The 17,561-nt window shown below is 41.9% G+C and overlaps 1 protein-coding gene across 8 annotated transcripts in view; it reads left to right on the plus strand.

The window, feature by feature from the left end:
* The window catches only part of CNOT4 (CCR4-NOT transcription complex subunit 4), a 79,455-nt gene that overhangs the window by 9,498 nt on the left and 52,396 nt on the right, over positions 1-17,561 (plus strand). The gene's annotated exons all lie outside the window — the stretch shown is intronic.

Raw genomic sequence — 17,561 nt, forward strand, 5'->3', positions numbered from 1 at the left:
TATCTTGGTAGCAAATCGGCTAAAAGGCAAGGTAACTGAAGTGTTTTGACCAATTTATAGGTTGGCAAGTTCAAATAATAGAACTATTAACCTGATTAAAAGTGCTGAGTATTAAATTTAAGGGCATAAATGGTTTGGGAACAGGTTTTCTAAAGGACAGCCTTCTCCCATTGACACCTGCCCATCAGTTAAGATTTTGACTGAGGTCCTGCTTTATTTCCTTCATTACGGTTATAAGAAGAACAAAAACAAAAAAGGCCTTTTCAGTTGTGGCACCCCAAATATGAAATCCTCTACCCTTGTCTATGTGGAGCCAAGCAAAATTAAGACTTTTTATCCAGCTTTCTTGAGTTCTTGTTTCTGTTTTGTTTCTTTTCTTTTTCTGAATCATTTTAAGAGCTTGCACTGGCTTTGTGGGATAGAAATAGCATAGAGGCTTTCTAGTTGAATATCATGTGTTGGTATACACTTTTATATTCAGAAGAAATTAATCTCTATTATGTGTTTTGTGAGTGGCTTTATTTAGGCAGCTAATTTGGCCATTTTTCCTTTTGCCTAATCCATGGAGATGATTGGTATCCTTTTTGTTCCACCTGTTTTTTGCATGCAGTACATTTTCCTAATGAAAATATGTAAACAAACATATACTAGTCCAGTGGTTCACTTTTTAAAATGAGGACCCCTTTTTAATGTCCCTCCCCCCTAAAAAAGTTCATATGGTACTAATTGTACAAGTAGTATCATTTGAGAAAATACATAATGTCAGAAAGCTACATTGAATTCTAACTCTTATAAATTAATCACAATAGCATTTACATACATTTGAAAAAATAGTGATACATGTAAGTGCAAGATATTTTAAGATACATTCCAGATGCTTATAACAAAGGGCTTCTTGTTATTACTACTGCCTGTTTGGATAGACAGTTTAGTCCAATTACTTGACACAGTACAAGAAAAGTTCATATTTGTATATCTTGCAGTTACTGCTGTCGCTATCTAGAATGATCTCTTTAACAAATTGCCAGTTTACTTTAATGGGAATTCATCTGGCTATCCAGTGAGCTTTCAATCCTTGACAGAACAGTTGGTGGATGCTTATTTATTTTAACTTTAACCCTGGTGGTACATTGACTCCTAAAGGAGCTCAAAAATATTAGAATCAAACACAAATAATGATGATTGTGCAATAGAAAGTGTCCCTTGTGAGGAAAATTCACAATTGTGCTAGATTCAGGCATCATCAAGGGATGTCTGGTTGTCTTTGCCCCCCCCCCCCCCACAGCCTTAGTGATAACACTTCCCCTCATAATGAACAGCTCTCCTTTCTGGTGCACACCTATGGACATCTGGATGAGGGGATGAAGTCTCAGAATAGGCAGACACAATTGGGGAGACGTGGCCACACTGTGACAAGCAGGCTGGTGGATGCTCACCCAGTCCAACCCAGTTGAAGGGGTACATGCACAGATGGGAAGGCACAGGTGAAGAAGGTGGAAACTTGGATGGATTTGTGAACTCCCTGCAATCACACCACAACCCTCCAGTGTTCACAGACTGGGGAACACTGTACTAGTCTATAATTATATATGGAAACCCCTCTTCTCTGACCTCACCTGGTGCAGATGTCAGACACTTAAAAGTTTGGATTTGCTAAAAAAAAATCATACAGTGGTTACTCTGATACCTATGTGCATTATTGTGCCCTTCATAAATATAACTAAATTCACTATGTTGTGCCCTAATTGTTTTGTTATACGTGATTAATTTTGTGTGCATACAATGGAAAATGTACTTTTGATTTGCCTAATTCTGAATTGAATCATTTCTATTTATTCCTAACACTTCCCTTTCTTAGAAAAAGAGGCTTTAAACATCTTCAGAGTTTCTGGGATCCTTATAACTCTTCATATTTACACGAACTAAGGTAGCATCAATACCCCTGCATTTATTTTTTGCTGCCTCAACCTAGGCTTCATATATCAAGTTAACATAAAAAGATGGGGAAGGGAATGTGCAGTGTGAAATGAGAAATTGTATTTTGAAGCTTGTGTACCAGATGGGGGAAGAACATATCCATTTTATGGGAGTTAACTTGGACTGTTTCATGTGAAACCATCAGTTTCTAGCCCCAGGTCTCTAGTTTACCACTGCCACAATCCCTCTTGCAAGTCTGCATTCTCTTGTTACTTGAAGTCTTGGAATGGAGCATGTGGGAGCTGATGTTTTAGTTTGTATGAGCTAAACCAGTATAGTAATGTAAGGTCCCTGTAAAATTTGAAATCACAGGAAATCCCTTTTTCATGGGAAGAAAGAAAAAACAGAGGGGGGGGGGTGTTGTCTACTGATTTTTCAACCTAAACTGCATTTACCAGTCTAAAAACATTGGGTTGTATCTGGCTACTCTGTTAATGGCATTATCAGCACAAGATTCATCTTGCTAACAGTAAAGTCTCTTGCATCAGTGGCACCATTTACTTTTATAGTACTGGAAAATGAAAAACTATTGGAATCTAGAAACAGAAATGCACATATACATGTTAAAATGAGTATCAGTCCTGGAGAACAGAAGTGGGGAGAGGGCTTTCAAAGGTGGACCATTCCTGAAGCAGCTTCTAATCTGGTTATCTGTCAATCAATGCTCCCTCAAAGCTGTGGAGTCTTGTGAGCAAACATTCTACTTTGTAAGCTACTGGCATTAAAGTTGTGAGCTACTGTATAAATTAGTGTGCTCAGGGGCCATTTTTCCAGAGCTAAGACAAAAATGTGTGAGCCAGAGGCTAAAAAACTGAGTTAGCTCACATAAACTCAGTTTAGAGTGTACACTGCTGTCAATGTAGCTCTCTGAAGCTGAGGTTGGAGTAGTCACCTAAGTTTCCATGCCTTATATTTTATATTTTTATTTAACCACCTTTACTGTTAAACTGCTCTGGTTCTTCAGTCATGCATTAAGAATTTAGGAGTAATGTAACAGATAATTCATGGTGGATTTTATTCTAAAATTAATTTATAAACATTATATGCTTAAGTGATATATTTCAGAAAATGTGTAGGGATAGCTTTGCCACAGAATATTTTACCCAACCTGTGGTGTTTGAAAGGTTGGCAGATCTTTTGCTTTCCTTAAAACAAAACTAGTCTCTTTTGCTTTGGTCTGTTTACCAGTTAGACAAGGATTGTTCCGTTGCAAAGTGCATGTTTGCATAGATAAGATATGAAATGTCTGCCTTTTGATTTTTAGTGGACAAGATGAAATCTTATTAGTGGACCCCTTTCATACCAAAAATAAGGTTAAGGCTTTCAGTTAAAATTATATTTTTAATAATGCTATACTGCAAGAGATCTCTTCATATTTACAAATGAGTTTCTTGCAGATTCTTCAGTTCCCAGTAGTACTGCTGAATGTGAGTATATGATTAGATGAACTTTAAAGCTGTGAGCAGTGCTCCCTCTAAGCTGTGGTGTCTTGTGAGCAAAAATTCTACTTTGTGAGCTACTAACATTAAAGTTGTGAGTGAACGATTCGTCTACTGCATAAATTAGTTTGCTCTGGGGCCATGTTTCCTGAGCTAAGACAAAAATGTGTGAGTTGGAAGCTAAAAAACATGAGCCAGCTCAACCTATCTCAGCTGTGAGTTGTCTTTCAAATTTGTGTAATTTAATATCTCTAGTATTTTTTGAGGTGAAGATTGAATTTATAACCTCTAATTTCATCATGTATGTCAACTAACATAGAGTCGTTGTTGTACCATGGACATCTCATTGCCAAACTTGTGATTATTATGAAGCTGCCTTATACTGAATCAGACCCTCGGTCCATCAAAGTCGGTATCGTCTATTCAGACTTAGCAGCGCCTCTCCAGGGTCTCAAGCTGAGATTTTTCACGCCTGCTTGCCTGGACCCTTTTTAGTTGGAGATGCCGAGGATTAACTTGGGACCTTCTGCTTACCAACCAGATGCTCTATCACTGAGGCATCATCCCTCCCCAAAAAACTTACCTGAAAGAATATGCAGCTTCATGAATAACAGCTTTCACACCTGTTATTGCCTGTGTACAGGTTACTGCAGTCCAGTATAAAGAGGAATTGGTGAATATGCTGCTGCCACTATTCCTAGGAAAAAATAAATCTGATGAGAGGAAACTTACCTGGGACACCTTGCTTGGGAAATAATGTTAAACATTGTCAGTGTCCTATTGTTGAGCAGATTCTCATATGGCTTTTCTAAAACAGATGTGTGGAGACTGTTTTACTTGAACGCACATACCCTGGAGTTACATATTGTGGTTCTCATAAGGAAGAATTACTTATTGGTATGAGAAACATCTGGAGAAAGTATTCCAGAAGTGTTCACATGCTAGGTGTATCCTCAAGGAGTAATTATAGTGTAAACAATCTGGATTCTTCTGTGGTTAGTTCATGCTTTGTTACTTGTGTAAATGAATCATTAAACTCTCTATCCAGCTGGTATTCTTCAGTTTGCAGACCTTTTGAAAGTGGCATTTGGTCATTTAAGGAGCAGAAAGCTTACATTCTTAAGTAAGTTCAAAATACTTCAAAATATGTACTCCCAAGTGTGGCCCCCATCTGGATCATGGATTGGGGCCACATTTGCATTAAATAGGTTTTTCTGCTGACTTAGGTGACCTTCCCAAATCTGCAGAAAAACCTGAAATCTTTTTTTTAAACACTACTGTAAATTAGGGTTAAATCCGTACCTGCCTCCAGGAGTTGCTGGACCCATGACTGATAGCAACACAACCTGCAAATCACACTGGGCCTGGCGAGAAAGTGGGAGGAAATCCCCCCATGAGTATCATGGGCCTGCACTTATGTATTACTATTGCTTACTTTCAAAATAGTTGTTGGCTCACTGTTGGAGTTCTCAAAGAACAATGCCAATCTTAATTCTTCTCAACTTTCTTCAGTATTTTGGCCTGAAATAACATTTGAGTTGAGATTATACACATTACAACTTTGGACTTGATATCACTTTTGTGTGCAGCTTCTGTTGCAGACTTATTTACATATCTTAATTCCACTCGCTTAGTGTGCAACCTTTTACTGTCTTTTTGTGACTTCACAAAAAGTTCTGGTCGGCAACACTGAATTTGCAAGATTAGTAAAGACTTAACAAAACAAAAGGCTTAAATGGAATATGCTATTAAATGCTGCTGTGGTGATTTGAAGAAAAAATTAACAGATGGTTATTGAACTACAGGAAATAAAAGGAGGGTCGAAGAAGAAATGCTCTTATAAGGGCCTTGATGGCATTTCAGACTGAGGGTGTTACTCTTGAATGTTGCTTTTGAGTTCTATTGAGGTTGAATTGAAATTAAAGTTAGTATGGAGAAGATAGAATTAACTGTAGCATAATTCTATAGCATATTCTGCATACTGTGTGCTAAATTTTTGTGGTCTCTATAGATTACCATTAATATCATACAACCAAATCTACAGTGTATATTTTATAGTACTAGTGCTTACTGTAATTAGTTTCTTCTGTACTGGGAGCATTCCTGTGAACATGTAGCACTTGGTTTGTGTGTTTGTTTGTGTGCATGTGCGTTCTGCATGGGCTTCCATTTTTAAGTGAGAAAGTATAGCAATCTAGTCTGAAAGTTGTGCACATTCTAGTTATGAAGAGAAAATTGTACGCATCAGTAGGCATGCTGATGTAGAAAAAAGTAGAAAATGAGGTGCAAGGTGAAATAATAAGTTCTTATAGATCCCTATGTGTTTCACAATTTGCTTCTTCAAGGGATCGTTAACAGCTGCTCAAGGTGGAAAGTGAATAACTTTAGAAACAATACCCTGAAGAAGCAAATTGCAAAATGCATAGGAATTTAGAAGATTTTAATATTATTTCCTCTTGCAACTGGTTTTCTACATCTTTTCAGCACATTCTGATTAACTAAGGATCTGTTGTTAGGACTGTGCTACATGATAGATTAATAACTAAGCTATGGTTACTCAAAAGTAAAATCCAGTGGCACCATGAGACTGTGGTTGAGTTTAAGATTGAAGCTCCTATTCTCATCTAAACTCAAAGCCCCATCCTTTTTATTACTCCCTTTGCTTAAGAGTTCAGTTCCCCGTCCTCTGGTCATTTTAATTGCCTCTTTTATCCCATTTTCCACTACATTCTGCTTGAGTGGCAGTGGCCAGAACTACCAACACTGTTCTAAATGTGGCTGCAGTGTAAACTTGTTCAGTCACATCATAACAGTTAGTGTTCTGTCTCTCTTCAGATGGAATTTGAGACTTTCTCGCGTTTTTTTTAATCCTGTATCTGCTGCTTAACTCTGTTGTAATTTAATTAACGCTTATAACAGGTTTGCATGGCTGAGGAGATCTGCAGCTACCTTTGTTATTAAATTCGAAGAAAAGTTGGATTATACTATAAGAACAAAACCAAACGAATTCTTTTACGTAACATCTATGTTGTAACAACATTACTTGGAAGTCAGTCTCAGTTGGTTTGGCAGAATACTTGTATTTCAGGAGGTTTGTCTCATAGCTTTCAGGAACTCATGGCTCAGGCGGTTTAGAAACTGTTAAACTGTCTCTTTAATAATGGTTTTTTTTAATATTTTCGATTCAGCAAGTCTATAGTCCTCAGCCATTGAGAAATATGTACAAGGGCAGTCTTTTGTGAACAGGTTCCAAGGGGCGTGTGTGTGTGTGTGTGTGAGAGAGAGAGTGTGTAGCAAAAGCTAAGTTGAATGTAGACAAAATTAGCAGTTCCACTGATTCCTCCCTTCCTGCTGCAACTGCCACCGCATGTCATTCCTTGGGAGCATTTTGTGGAGACCATTGAGCTTCAGTAGCAATAGAGAGGCAGGAAGGTTCCATTCAATGTATGGGAAATTTTGTCTGATTAACCCACATGCATGCCATTGCCCAACAACCTGTATGTAGGCTGCTTGCATCCTGCATCAAATATCTCATTTCTTTTTCCATGTAACTCGTTCCTTACCAATGCCTGTTTCCCCCATTCTTCCAACTCATTCTTATCTCTGTAATGGATAACCATTTGCCAAGCCATGCTTGACAGTGTTTCTGGTTCTGCCATATCACTGCAACCCTACCTTTATAGACACTTCCATTAGTGATCCTAATTTCAAGATTTCCCCATGATATTCTGTTTATCTTCATCTCAGAATTTGAGCCCCTGGAAGCCAGCCACCTCTTTTGAAGTAAGGCTCAGTTCTTGCTAGAACTTCTGTCTCTCTATATTAATGTTAAATCTTAACTTGAAACTAGTCCAACATGTTACTGGTGGTTATGCTGCTCAGGAACTGCTCAGTTGAAGTCTCTAGATTTTGTGGGCTCAGGAAATCCTTAGTTGCTCAGAATATTGCAGTTTAATAGTTCCCATGCACCAGTGGAATTGTAATACCTTATCATCGGTGTTGAACATATGGCTGTGGGGCAGAACTGTTCCCTGCAGGGCTGCTATCCATCCCATGAGCAACTGGCTATTATCTGCTTCCTACATCAGAGCTTGCTTTTACTCAGCTCTCTCCTCTCCTGATTACTGCTGCACAGAAGAGAGAAAGAAAGCCAAACCTCCCTTCCCTCTGTTGACTGAGTGCTCCTCTCCCTCCTCCCCCTCTTTTGAGGAGGAAGTGAGGGAGAAGGAAAGAGCCAGAGAGAGAGAGAAAGTCCCATGGCAGCTTTAAGACCAACGCAGTTTTATTCCAGGTATAATCTTTAGTGTGCAAGCAGACTTCTTCAGAGAAGGGGGGGGGAGAACCAGAGAGATCCTCCTTTCCAGTTCTAACCGGGGCGGGGGGGGGCAGATGGGACATAACAGAGCAGTTTGCAATCTTTATTAGTGGAAGAGAGTATGAGTCCAGTAGCAACTTAACAACTAACAAAATTTGTGGCAGGGCATGAGTTTTCATGTATCACTGTTTACTTCCTTAGCCTGTCGGGGGAGGGTGGGATATAAATCTGATAGATAGATAGATAGATAGATAGATAGATAGATAGATAGATAGATAGATAGATAGATAGATAGATAGATAGATAGATAGAATACAGCTAGAGTGTGAGTCCATCTGTCCATATATCTTGAAGAGTAAAGTGATTTCAGATGCCAAATGACAATAACAGGCATGGGTAATGAGAGAAAAAACCAAATTCTTGATTCATTCTGGGAGGATATATTGTCTTGAGCTTCTTTATCAGTTGCAATTCAGCAGTTTTTCTTTCTAATCTCCCTTTGAAATTCCTTTGTAAGAGAACTGCTACTCTTAGGTCAGCAACTGAATGTCCTGGAAGGTTAAAATGTCCCCCCACTGGTTTTTGAACATTGTGGTTTCTAATAGCAGTAGAAAGAATAAGAGTCCAGTAGCACATTAAAGTCACTGAGTTTTGTGAGTTGCTGCTCACTTCTTTATGCTTATTTCCATTTATTTTTTGCATCCTCCTGGACTGTATCCTCCTAGACCAAATTGAGACCTGGGTTTCCTGTCTCATTAGCAATGCTGATATCTCCACTCTTACTACCCATCAGCATATCATACCAAATCCAATCAAGCCTGCTATTGTCATTCAGTGTCCAGAATACTCTTTATAAAGTTTATAACTCTGCTACCTCATGTTACATTTTATGACACACAAGTCCTGGCCCAACAAAGTGGCATTTATGTCAGATTCAGCCCTTGTAACAAATGAATTCGACACCCCTGCTTTATCTCTTGGGCCATGGACTTCATAAAACATACTTGTAGAGCATGTAGTATCCCTTTCCCTTTGTGTGTATGAATAAAATAATTAAGTGCTTGGCTTTGAATATTTTTAGAACATGTTCATTTTCATGGAGATTGTATATTTGGTGATGGTATAACTTTCAAAATGTTTCGGAAACTTTAATGAAGAAGTGCTGTTTGTTGTTACTGCTGAGTCAGTGAAATTTGTAATAGAAGATACTTGCTGTGTAGAAGGAGGTTACTTTACTTGGTGCCAAAAATAGTCTCCAGAGAGTAAACTGAGGGAAGTCCTGTTGAAGTCTCTGGTTTCATTCAGAAGAGACCAGGGCATAAGGAATATTATATAGGCCTGAGTGCTGTGTTCAGAAGTGTCGTTAGCCAAAATATGCATTCTGTAGTAACAGCTACTGGTTTTCAAATTTATGGTACCTTCTGCAAGTTGAACCAGTACAAGTTTGTTTCCGTATTTAGGGTTTTTGGAGAACCAGTAGAATGTAGTAGACAAACTATTGTATAAGGAGATCTGGGTTCATATCTCTACTTCCCAGTAAAACTTGCTATGAGACCCTGATCCAGTGACACATGCTCTGCCTTCAAAGACTAGTTGTAAGTGATAAACTCCCACACAAGTTGCCTTGAATTCCTCAGAGAAAGGAAGGATACAAATGTATAAAATGTGAAATAGGGTATGTTCTAGCTCTCTGACTTTAATATTAACAAAATAAATTGTTCAGTAAGTTTATCTGTTTTAACCACTTTTGAATAGGCTCAGATGCATTTTATAGAGATAAATTTAATAGTTTTATGCTTGCAGTGTAATTCTTACAAAATGAATTCAGTAAGTATTTTTAAATGTGTTTGCATCAGAATTTATCTTGTGCCCACCAAGCTAATTCTCAAGCTGGAGGAAACAGGAAGCAATCATCTTTTGTGTTGTTCATTGTATGTGGCACTTGGATAAACAGGGATTGTTTCCATTTGTTCCAGTGCTGGAATGGATTTTATGTTGATCAGCTGAACAACTAATTGCCTTTTACAGGTATAGGACATCCAAGCTATAGTTTCAGCATGGTCTTGTGCAGTATCATGGGACAAGTTCAGGTCATTACCTTACTTTTAATGCTAACCTTTCCCTGCATTTGTGTGATGGTAATGATGTTCACAGTCCATCCCATTTTAACTGGTGATGTCTTAGTACTTTAGCAGAAACTGTGTGTATGTTCAGATTCATTTGCTAATGCTATCTATTGTTGTGGAATTCACTATTGGATGTGACTTGCCATTGCAGAGTGTTCTACACCCAGTAGCTGTAGCTAGATCTATGTAAAAGGCTCTTATGATTGAACACATTTGGAAATTATTAGTTGTCAGGTTGCAACCTGTTTAGTTCATCACACAATTCCGTGAAGCTAACTGAAAACTGTAGAAAAGGCAGCAGTAATCATACTGATTACAGTGTCATTCTGAAACAGTTCACTAACTTCAAATGGGAAGTACGTCAAATGATAGACTTTTAAAGTGACACATTTACTTAAGCCATAGTTGACTGAGGGGTAGAGGCCAGAACCAGAGTAATGTTTGGTGTTGTAGTAGCTAAAATTTGACACTGCTACCTCTAAACATATGGAACTTATGCTATATTTGAGGTTTGTGCCAAAACATGTTGGAATGTACGTCTGGTATAAAAATCTTCCAATAGAAGAGCATTTCTACCAGACATGCTTGGAATGGAGTATCAGTAACTTGACGATCTCTGGTGGGATACACGAAGGGAGAATTTCTGCTAATCCCATATTAGGTGTGTTCCAGTTTTAGAAAAGAGTGTCTAACTTACTGGGTTTTGTACTTTTAATAGGAGTTATGTAAAGATTGTATATAGCCTCAAGTTACTACAGCTCAAAACATCTGAAAAATTGGTTTAACCAGTTAGAATGGTCTGCCTTGGGCTTGCATTTATCTTATTTGGTGCCACGTCTGCCTACCTGTCAGTGAGCATTAATTGTGCTGTTCATGGCTTTGGTGACTGCTGAAAAGATAATTGTTTGGAGAAATCAATGAAATTAGCTCATAAGCATTCTTTCCTTCTATTTATGTTTGTTCCCCCCCTTGATTTGTGAAATAATGGTTGCTTATAATCAGATCAGTACATTACTGTCAACAATAAAGGGCTGAACCATCATAAAATTAGAGTGCATTGTTTATGGCTGGACTGAAGAAGCTGTTGCATTGTTCTATATAGGGTTTACCAGCTGCTCTGCCACAACCTCCCTAGTCTTATCCTCTTATGGTATATGGCCAAAATCATTGAAGCAATTTGGAAAACATCTGCCAAATCTGACCAAATGCTAAAACAATTATGGTTTTGATAGTGTTTAATACAGTATTAATTTTATTTTGCCCATTCAGTGTGTCTGGCAGAGCTGTTGTGAGTGGTGAATGGGTTGTTGAATGTTCTGGGTATCTTTGCAGTGTAGAGTTTCATTGCTGTGAAATGTTTTCAAGGTACTCTGGGTAAAATAGCTGATGATGATGGATTTATATCCCACCCTTTACTCTGAATCTCAGAGTCTCAGAGCAGTCACAATCTCCTTTACCTCCCCTCGTCCCACAACAAACACCCTGTGAGGTAGGTGGGGCTGAGAGAACTCTCATAGAAGCTGCCCTTTCAAGGACAACTGCTGTGAGAGCTATGGCTGACCCAAGTCCATTCCAGCAGCTGCAAGTGGAGGAGTAGGGAATCAAACCTGGATCATCTTCGTGGTCTCTGTGCTTCACACTCATGGGATGAAGCACCAGTGCCGGTCCCCAATCGATAACGCCGAAGTCCAGGATTTTTCGCAGTAGGCATGCGTGACAGCCCCAGTGAGCGCAATATCCCGCCAGTTCCTTCTTTATCGCTGTGTCGGATAGACACCATCGTCACTCCGGTCAGTAGTTACTTACCTTTTTGCTTCTCCAGGTTTCTCTTTGTTTTATTTGAAGAAGAAGAAGATATTGGATTTATATCCCGCCCTCCACTCCGAAGAGTCTCAGAGCGGCTCACAATCTCCTTTACCTTCCTCCCTTACAACAAACACCCTGTGAGGTGGGTGGGGCTGGAGAGGGCTCTCACAGCAGCTGCCCTTTCAAGGACAACCTCTGTGATAACTATGGCTGACCCAAGGCCATTCCAGCAGGTGCAAGTGGAGGAGTGGGGAATCAAACCCGGTTCTCCCAGATAAGAGAACTTTGATACTTGTTATTGAAAAAAGACTATTTAGTTGTTGCAACCCTTTGGGGTTCCCCCCCAACCCTCCTCCCACCATTCCTTATCTATGAAAAGGCGGTGGGGGTTTTTCAAATGGTGCCTGAAGTGCGGGAGCAAGATTCCTCCTCCAGACGGACATTCTCTTTGTTTGCTGTGCCTTGCGGAAGGTCACCTGGTGGAATCCTGTCATCACTGCTCTAAATTTTCTAAGCAGACGAGAAAAAACCAAGTTGCAAGGCTTCGGTGGTGCTGTTAAAATCGACTCTCGCACCGCAGATGACATCAGAGTTGACCAGTGCTTTGATGGCCACCCCGGCATCGACATCGTTTCCGGCCTCGTTATCGAGCCTACCGACTCAACTACTCCAGGGAGCCGACCGCCCCCACAAGCGTGCAGTATTGGCATCCCAGTCAGAACCATCGATTCCGGCCAAGAAGGCCAGAGGGGTCTGGGACTCTCGCTCCGCTGAGCCCAGGAAACATAAGAAGGAGAAGAGGCACCAAGATTGGCAGACCCCTTCTCCGCCACCGAAGGACCTGGCAATCATTTCAGGGGAGCCTCCAGAAAAAATCCTTGCTTCACCGATTCGACCGAAGAGCCCCTTGGGTCCAACGGATGTTCTGCACACCCCCCTTTCTGGCTCTGACCAGGAGGTTGACCTTACAGAACGGTCGGCAGACTCGAAGGAGGGCAGCTGCTGATGCTCCAACCTGAGAGGTTTGGGGAGACTTCAGACTCTTTTCGACATCTGCATCCTCTGCCCAACTGGGACCCACGACCGTGGGCTTATCCATTTGGGGGCTATCCCTATCATTCACCATACCCTTGGTACCCTCCTCAGAACCCAGACTCACACCACTCAAGAGTCTCAGCACATTCTCCACCGGGTCGACGGGATTCACTGATGCCAACTTTGACCCCGAAGTTGGTCAGGAAGCCAGCACGTTTTGGGGTTCCTGACGTTGAGCAAATCTCCTCCATTAGGATTACCATAGACGCCCCAGGCTTACCATCTGAGGAGAGCGCCTCTTCCTCTCCATCGACCTCCAGCGATGATGAGGAGGACAAGTCAGGTCATCAGCAAGAAGGGTCATCACCGGAGTCCAGGATAGCTGAGGATCTTCCAATCTCTCCTTCCGAGGATTTGAAATCCTATGGGGAGCTAATTAAAGGAATTGCGAACTCCTTGTTTCTGCCTGTAGTCCAACCTCAACCGGTCATTGATGACAGTCTTTGACATTATGCAGAAGGACACTTTGACAGCTGTAACCCTTCCAATTACTAAGGTCATCTTGCAAGCTATTAAAGATCCTTGGTCCAAGCCTGCCTCAACCCCTATCTCTTCCAAACATATGGATCATATGTACAGAATCCAGGAACAGGGCACAGAGTTTCTTTTTAACCATCCACGCCTCAACTCTGTGGTGGTTTCGTCCTCGTCTAAGGCTAAGAAGACCCACTCCTCGCTTCCAGATAAAGAGGGGAAGAGAATTGATACTTTTGGCAGGCACTTTTATTCTGCTGGCACGCTTGGAATAAAAATTTCTAACTACTCTGCCTGCATGGTGAGATATCAGTATTCCCTCTGAGAGCAACTCTCACTGCTGTTAGCCGCTCTGCCTGAGGATAAACGTAACCTGGCCAGAAAGGCCCAGAGGGAGGGGATGCTCCTGGCAAAACAACAGCTACAGACCTCAAAACACATGGTGGACACTGCAGTTAAGACACTTACCTCAACCATTACATTGCGTCGTCACTCCTGGCTTCATGCCACTGCCCTCCAGTTAGACACCAGAACCTGGGTTGAGGATCTCCCCTTTGAAGGTGAGGGTCTATTCAGCTCCACTATGGATGCAGTCCTACCAGAAATGGACAAGAGCAATAAGACGTCATGTAATCTGGGAGTACCTGCATCTTCCTCTCGCCCTGGCAAGCCTCGTCCATGGTCCAAGCAATGGCCTAAGAAGCCCTACCACGGCAAATCCCCTGAGAGTTCGTGGAAGCCACGTGTGGGACAGCATGAGGCCAAGAGTTCTTTCGCTGCAGGAGGAAAAGCCAAGTTTTCTTCTTTGTCCTCTCACATGGGAAAGTCCAAGACTAACAGGAACCCCAAGCAGGGACTTTGACTTTGGCACCCACCCCCCCCTTCTCCCCCCCCCTCCTCTGGACTCACCCACCTCCACAGATTTCTGCAAGCCCCCTTCTCATCTCAGATTGGTGATCACATACCCTACAGCTGTTATACTGGAGGAAGTTCAAAATCTTCTCAGCAAGCAAGCAATAGAACCTGTTCCCAACCATCTCAGGGGTCAGGGGTTTTACTCCAGATACTTCACAGTTCCCTAGTGGGATTGGAGACTTCGTCCGATTATGGATCTGAGGGGACTGAACAAATTCATCGCTTATCAGAAGTTCAGAATGCTGACTCTACAAAGCATCCTTCCACTGATCAACAAGAGGATTGGATGGCTACCCTGGACTTGAAGGATGCCTACTTCCACATCAGCATCCTCCCCAGTCACAGGAGGTTTCTTCATTTTGCCATTGGGACGAACCATTTCCAATACCAGGTGCTCCCTTTTGGGCTCTCCACGGCCCCCAGGGTCTTCACAAAGACCATGGTTGTTGTGGTGGCTTACCTTCGTCTCCAGGGTATCATCCTTTTTCCTTATATAGATGATTGGTTGGTGGTTGCTGTGTCCGAAGCTTCTCTAAGAGCGCATCTACAAGTGATTCTCAATCTCTTGAGCGCACTGGGACTTCTGGTGAATGAGAAGAAGTCTCACCTGGTCCCAGCGCAAAGAGTTCAGTTGATAGGAGCAATTCTGGACACTACTCAGCACCTAGCGTTTCTTCTAGAGTCCTGAGCGCTGGATATCATCTCCCTAGTTCAACTCCTTCAGGCGGTGAGATGCGCTTCTGTTCTGCAGATCCAACGTCCCTTGGGCCTCATGGCGGCTACTACCAATGTCCTGCGGTTCGCGAGGTTGAGGATGCGAACCCTTCAGCTCTGGTTCATCAGGAATTACAATCTGGTGAGAGATCTCCCGTCCAAGATTCTGCAAATTCCTTTGCTGGTGCTCCGCTCTCTGGGTTGGTGGAGGATGAAGTCCAATCTTTGCGGAGGAGTTCCATTTCATCTCCCACTCCCCTCAGTCAGGGTAACAACATATGCCTTGATGTGGGGATGGGGAGCGCACCTAGGAGATCTTTGCATAGGCGGCCCATGGCCCCCGTCAATGGCTCACCATCACATCAATTTCTTGGAGCTCATGGCAGCTCATTTGGCCTTAAGGTCGTTCCTACCCCTGATCAATGGTCAGACTGTAGCTGTGATGTCAGACAACATGACAGCTGTATTTTATATAAACCATCGGGGGGGGGGGGACTGTGTCCAGAAAACTGTGTGCGTTGGCGATGCAGCTTTGGGAGACCTGCATAGCCTCCCAGACCTTTGTTGTAGCTACCCACCTGCCAGGAGAGCGCAATGTTCAAGCGAACTCCCTGAGCAGGGGGGCAGTTTCCTATCACGAATGGGAGGTGAACTGGAGATACCTCGAACCCCTGTTCCGGGCTTGGGGTCATTCCAGAATAGAGGTATTTGCCACGGTGAACAATCGAAAATGCAAACAATTCTGTTCCAGAGGAGGGACGGACCCAAGGTCCCTAGGGGATGGTCTTCTACTTGCGGGCAAACAAGTTCCTCTACCCCCCCTCTTTCCCCTCTGCTGCCGGTCATGGTACTCTTGATAAGTGGCGGCGGGAAGAAACTGGCAGGATATTTGCGCCCACTGGGTGGGCATGCGCATGGGGGCTGTCGCACATGCCTACTGGGGTTGGGCTGTGAAAAATCCCGGACTTTGGAGTTATCGATCGGGGATCAGCACTGACGCTTCATCCCGTGAGTGTGAATGCACAGATGACCATTCGAAGATCATCAGTTACAGGTAGGAAACCTGTTTTTCTCCCAGATAAGAGTTTGCACACTTAACCACTATACTAAACTGGCTCTTTCTGTCTCACATAACACTTTAAGGCAGAATTCAAGCCAGCTGTGTAGCCAAGCAGTTCTTGGATAAGTGTGCTGCATGGTTACTTCATTGAATATTAACCATTTGCCAGGTTAAGCAATTGGTTCCCTTCCTGTCACCCTCAGCCACAGTGATCCATGCAATGTCCACCTCCAGCCTGGACTACTGTAAGTTGCTCTACTTAGAGCTTCCCTTGTGACTGACCAGGAAACTTCAACTGGTCTAGTATGCAGCTGCGAGGGTTCTGACAGGAACATTCTTCTGAACACGTATCCAACTGGTACTCTGCCAGCTGCACTGGCTCCAGATTGAAGAATAGATCAAGTTCAAGGTTTTGGTGCTGACCTTTAAAGCCCTAAACAGTCTGGAACCAGCACACCTTTGGAACTGCTTTTCCTGTCACCCAAAGAGCATTATGCTCTAGTGATCAAAATCTGCTGGTGGTCCCTGGCCTGAAGAGTGTCCAGCTGTCCTCAACTAGAGGACAACCAAAAAGGCCCTGGCTCCAGCTTGGTGGAGCATTTTGAGAGGGATCAGGGCCTCTGCAGGACTTGTTACAGTTCTGCAGGGCCTCTGTGGAACAGATTTGTTCCTCCTGGTCCTATGGTTGAGGCCGGCGATGGTCTCCTTTCTGGTGGATTCTATCTAAGATTGATCTCCCCTTCCTTCTCCTTTCTCCCGTCCCCTTCTCATCAGACAGTTATATTTCTTGCCATAGGAATGCCATCTTTTAGTTGTATGTATTTTATGTTCCTTACGATTTATTGTAATCATAATTTCTCGTGCATTTATTTTATTTTAATGTTTTTAGAATCTTTTGTTTTTCAAATCGGTGTTATCCACTCTGAGCTGGTTCCAGGAGAACAGGTTATAAATTACTACTACTACTACCACTGGATATCCATGTAAACACATGAGCTTGGGAAAATGTCATTCTTTTTTGACTTTCACTAAATAAATGTTCATTGTTGCCAGATTTGTTGCATTTTCCATGTGGAACAAGTAAGCTAGGTAGCACTTTAAATGTGGTTTATCTTCAGATGGGAAATTTAAAAAAAATTACCATTGAGCCTCTTGAGTGGCTTTCAGTATATTGAGCCATCAAATAGTGATAGATTTGTTTACTTTATATGTAGAAACTCTGCTGTTTATTTGTAATGAGTAAGAGCTTTATGTATTTTGATTAATGAACTTTTGTAGTAGTACTTTAGGAATCTTATGTTCCTTGACATTTTCTAGCCTTATAGGGTATAAAATATGCATGCTTTAGTTTTCTACAGGTAAAATTGCAAACTGCAGATAACTCTACCCTGTGCCACTTCAGCATATGTTATCTTCATTTTTGCCATTTGAGAGGTAGGAAATAAGTTGAAATTGGGGAACAATTTTTGTAATAATATAGTTTTCATTATCTCTTGACAAAAGCAGTTTGATAACCACAATAAGCAGGAGTGCCAGCATATTTGGATATCCAAGTAACTTTATAACACTGAAAATGCAAAAGGCTTCATTATCAGATGCATGGGAGCATATTAATTGTTGCCAAAATTAGTTACCTGTAA

This window comes from Heteronotia binoei, chromosome 8, assembly GCF_032191835.1.
Source record: "Heteronotia binoei isolate CCM8104 ecotype False Entrance Well chromosome 8, APGP_CSIRO_Hbin_v1, whole genome shotgun sequence".
In the NCBI taxonomy this organism is placed as follows: domain Eukaryota; kingdom Metazoa; phylum Chordata; class Lepidosauria; order Squamata; family Gekkonidae; genus Heteronotia; species Heteronotia binoei.